Source organism: Sinocyclocheilus anshuiensis, unplaced genomic scaffold, assembly GCF_001515605.1.
Source record: "Sinocyclocheilus anshuiensis isolate Anshui unplaced genomic scaffold, SAMN03320099.WGS_v1.1 scaffold1599, whole genome shotgun sequence".
In the NCBI taxonomy this organism is placed as follows: Eukaryota; Metazoa; Chordata; class Actinopteri; order Cypriniformes; family Cyprinidae; genus Sinocyclocheilus; species Sinocyclocheilus anshuiensis.
Window position 1 is genome coordinate 31036 of NW_015549671.1, and position 5432 is coordinate 36467.

General features: G+C 38.6%; 1 pseudogene; it reads left to right on the forward strand.

The window, feature by feature from the left end:
• The window catches only part of LOC107660325 (mitofusin-1-like), a 17079-nt pseudogene extending 11951 nt beyond the window's left edge, over positions 1–5128 (forward strand).
• The last annotated feature ends 304 nt before the right edge of the window (positions 5129–5432 follow it).

A 5432-nucleotide genomic window follows, 5' to 3' on the forward strand; every position in this document is an offset into this window, starting at 1 on the left:
TCACACGGCTCCGGGGGGGTGAACAAAGGCCTCCTGTAGCGAATCGATGCGTTTTTGTAAGAAAAATATCCATATTCAAAACGTAATAATCACTTTAATCTAGCTTGCACCAACAGTTGGATGACGTAAGAGGTCGGTGTTGCGCATGCGCCGGTGAGTCTCATGAAAGCCAACGTTTGTACCCTTGGAGGGATAGTTCACCCAAAAATGAAAATTTGATGTTTACCTCTAATTTACTGCAATGTCCGAACTATCCTGAGCGCGTCCTGAGCACGTTCGCATCTTCTTCAGCCGACGCGTGACGCGTCTTCTTCAAACATCAAATTTTCATTTTTGGGTGAACTATCCCTTTAACAGGAGCAAAGGAAGCAAAGTTTCCTTACTTTAGCAAAGGAAAACCAGTCTCCTCTTGGCTTATATCGAAATCCTCTGACATTCTTCTTTACAAATCCTCGTTTTGCACTTCTAATTAGTGACTGTTGTTTTGTTTTGATCTCTCCCCTGCACTTCCGCGTTCATCACTTCTGAGCGGCGCATGCGCAACACCGACCTCATACGTCATCCGCACGGAATTGCTTCCGTTTTCAACAGTGAGCGCAAGCTAGATTAAATTATTACGTTTTAAATATGTTTATTTTTCTTACAAAAACGCATCGATTCGCTACAGGAGGACTTTGTTCACCCCCCGGAGCTGTGTGAGACACTTTTTATTATGGATGGGCACTGTTTATTTCACTTCTTTTGGACTGATGCACTGCAACACCTGCTGACTGCCATTAAACAGCTTGAAAGATCAAAGACAATTTTTAATACAACTCCGACTGAATTCGTCTGAAAGCTATTTAAACCTAGGATGCCTTGAGGGTGAGTAATTTATGGGCTAATTTTCATTTTTGGGTGAACTAACCCTTTAAGTCCTATTATCTAGTGCAGTTTTGCTTATGAACTGATTTTGAAAAGATAATAAGAGTTTTTTTATTATTATTATTATTATCTAATTGACAAAAAGACTATGTGTTTGTTTGCATTTTGCAGAAGCTCATGGCCTATGTGGAGGAGAGAACGGTGAAGAATTTGGACTTGCGCTGTTCCAGCAGTATAAACGGCTGTGTGCTGTCATCTCAGAGAGACATCATGGGTACACACACTTGCACAGTTTTCACTTCAGACATAAAGTCTCCAGTAAACAAGCTTTCCCTGGCAAAGGATATTTTAAACTAAACTGCCGCAAGCATTGACCATTTTTGGGTGAACTAACCCTTTAAGTCCTATTATCTAGTGCAGTTTTGCTTATGAACTGATTTTGAAAAGATAATAAGAGTTTTTTTATTATTATTATTATTATCTAATTGACAAAAAGACTATGTGTTTGTTTGCATTTTGCAGAAGCTCATGGCCTATGTGGAGGAGAGAACGGTGAAGAATTTGGACTTGCGCTGTTCCAGCAGTATAAACGGCTGTGTGCTGTCATCTCAGAGAGACATCATGGGTACACACACTTGCACAGTTTTCACTTCAGACATAAAGTCTCCAGTAAACAAGCTTTCCCTGGCAAAGGATATTTTAAACTAAACTGCCGCAAGCATTGACAGCCCTGTCCTGTCATTATCATGCCTAGACACTCTACGTCCTCTGCTGCCCCCTGCTGCCCGAGGTCAACTACCCCCCCAACAGGAAGTTCAGTATTACCTATGGCCTGGCCTGAACTTTGCCAGCCTCTGTGAAGACTTTGTGGAGGACATCGACTTTCATTTCTCACTGGGTCTTACATTTTTGGTGAACCGTTTCCTGGGGCCTGCTAAAGCAAAACAAGCTTTGAGCCTATTTGATCAAAAACTGCGGTTACACTTTACTTGAAGGGGTGTGCATAAGACTGACATGACACCTTCATAATCATGACATGACACAGGTGTCATGTCAGTCTTATGCACACCCCTTCAAGTAAAGTGTTACCAAAACTGGGTTACACTTGTTTTAATGATCTAATAGCCAACACATCAAACATAAATAGGCCTAAAGTGATGTAATATGCTTTGTCCACAGGTCACCTCTTCCTCTGCTCCCTTGGGAACCCAGGCCCAGGAGGAGTTGGCTATCTCCATGACAACAGTGTTGGTCTCTCTCACTTCCAGAGCACCAGTGGGCATGCTGGTCATTGCTGGAGTGGTAAGAAATATCCGATTAAAAACGTTTTAAATTAGGAAGCGTTTCAGGTGCCAACTTCTTTAAGTTCTAAAACATCCAATATAAACACATTCATGAAAAATATACTTTTTTGGACAGGTGTGGCGTTCTGTGGGATGGAGGGTTATTGTACTCTCTGTGAGTCTCTACAGTTTGCTCTACTTGTATGAAAGGCTGACCTGGACCAACAGCGCTTAAAGAGAGGGCCCTTAAGCAGCAGCTTGTGGACTACACCACTCAAAGACTGCAGGCCATTTCACACATTATCAGTAGCGACTGTGGACAGCAGGTGCAACAGTGAGTGACAGACCTAACTAAAAATCAAACATTTAAAACACAGATAGCGAAAATTCTGTCATCATTTACTCAACATTGTGCCATTCCAAAGCAGATGTTTAACAGAATATTCTGTCTACTCTTTCCTCTGCGATTACTCTGAATAGGGACTGAAGTTTTGAAGTTTCAGAAAATTACTTTTGACACCACTACGTCATATATTAATTTTATAAATAAAATCTGGAAGGTTGCAGGCAGGTGCACAGAGAAGACAGACAAATGTGTAAGAAGAGAAGTGCTCCTTGCACACTAATGTAGTTTGCTAAATTCCATATATCTGCCTTTTCCTCATTTTTGTCCTTTATCAAAGACATCTGAAGTGAGTTTCTCTGAAAGTGTACAAGCTATGGTTTTCCATCCTAGAGAATCCTAAATGGGATATCCTGGGCATTGCTGTGATACCCTTTTGTAAAATATGATTTTTAAGGTGCAGACACAATCATAGATAAATTGTTGTCAATAGTGTAGCTATGTTTGAAGCACAGCTCACAAAGAAGTCACTTTCAAAGTCAGACAATGCAGCTTTCTGTTGGTCAACGCAGGAAATCTGCATGACCAAACTAAACCCATTGTGAAATCTGTGTCAGGAAATCGTTTCACCCTTACGCAAAATTCATGATCACGTGGATTCCTATTGAAATGATTAGGAATTCTCAGAACAATGGACAATGTGTCTGCAGTTACATCAGTGACATCCTTTGAAATTTTGTGAGCAAAAAAGGTTAATTCTCTATTGTCAGTAGTGTAGGGATGTATGAAGCACAGCTCACACCGAAGTCACTTTCAAACCAAGCAGCTTTCAAATTCCATGCAGAATATGCATGGGGAAATCTTTTGCCCATTAATTAGCGAAATTCGCAATTCCCATTAATTAGCACATTGATTCCTATTGAAATAACAATAGTAAATATGACTACAACTTTATGCTACAAACAAAATGGAATTACAGCAGAAGCCTAGAACTGAAGCATTGTTCTTAATCTACTTTTTGAATTCCCACTTAAAACTAAAATGATCCAGCAGTGACCCTTTTATCCAGCTATTTAAATCTATCTGTCAACTGAAAGACATGGACTTAGTAAAAGGTAAATAATGTGACATCACCTGCCTTTCCCAGCACTTAATCATGGAAATGTTGAATGAATATTTCATCCCCAAGCTGACATCTCAAAAGTCAACGCTGCACTTCACTGACCTGCATACAAACATATTGAGATGTTTGAAATATTGGTTTATATGATCTGTAGACTGAGTGTGTGTGAGCGATGTGTGAAAGATATGCCTCTCTGTGTTCTTGCAGGGAGATGGTGGCCATCTTTGCCTGCATGTGCCAACAGGTTGACAAGAGCGAGATGGAGCTTGAAACAGAAATCCGCAGACTCAGCGCCAGGAGTGTGTCCAGAGACACTCCAAAACCCTCAGGTAGCACAGTCGTGAGAGAATGATAGCTCATACTGGAGATAATTACCTTTAATTGAAAGCAAATCCTTGTCTATTGGTATTCTGCAAGAGTAAGCACAGGAAAGGTGGGGCAACATCATATAACAGCATTTCATGTTCATTTGATATTTGTCTACATTACAAATTGCAATTGTATTTTATGCTACATCTTCTGACTTAAAGCTGATGTAATTTTAAATAGTTAAAATATATATTTTTTTATCCCAGATTAACATACAAAGACAACTATAAGTAAGCCATTTGTAAATTGATTCCTCTAAGGCCTACCTCATCAAAACCAGAAGAATTACCTTCTCTGAAAATCTAGATCAAGAAGTGAATTTATATAGATCCCCAAAAAAAACTTTAATTCTATAACTATTTTTATCATATAGATAATATAAAAAAGTATAAACAAAATTGCTCACATGTTAAGTATTTGTAGACCTCAATACATCTTCATATGCTTTAAAAAAAAAAGTAAAAGTTGGTAATAGTACAGGTATCATTGATTTCCATCAACTACATACAAATATGTAACGTGACAAGATTTTAGAATGTGGCTTCATTCAGTATCATTCATTCAGTATCGGTCTCAAACCCAGAACAAAGCTTTCCCAACTAGATTAGCGTTAGTCACTGTACCAACACCTCTATAAATAAAACAACATTAATCAGACAGAAAAACTTGCCACTTAGACCTGGCTTGTGAGGCAGGTCTCTGAAAAGATTGAGCATCCAAACCACTCCAAACACATCAATACTGGCTCAACCAATAGTATGAGTTTGTAGAGCTGACTAAGGGGAAGGTTCAAGAAACTCATCTAAAAAAAAAAAAAGCATTACTTTTTTGCAGTTGTCATTGGTGACACCAATGTCATTAGTGCAGAAATTACACACTTAAGTTTTAAGTGGTCTGATCCAATAATATTTGTTTTATTCCCAGGCATAAAGCCACTGATCTGGAGTCACAACTGGAGTCTTTTTCAGCACAATATCTGCAGAATCAACATTAACTAGAGCAGCAAGAAACTGTGGATGAGTAAGACTGTCCTCCAGTGTTCAGTGCTGGAACAACACAATGCCTGCTGAATGAAAAATGACATGGAATCTAAAAGACTTATATCAGTTCAGTATTTCAGACAGCCTCAGTAAACCAGATTTCTTAGTGACAAACATCTACTAGTAGCAAATTATGTGTAGACAATCTCCTTGATGAAAAGCATTTATTGGTTATGACAAAAAATAGTAACAGGTGTCACTGCCACTGTACGAATACAAATAAATTCTGTTTAAAAATAAATAAATAAAAGATTTAAAAAAAAACAGCATGAGATCATTGTTTTCTGAACCAACATAATGCAAATAATACAAATATGTTTTCAATAAAGCATTTACAGTGACTTAAGAGTAATGTGTGTTAGAATCAAGAGGCAGTTGTCTGTTGGTTCTGTCCATGATACACACACTCA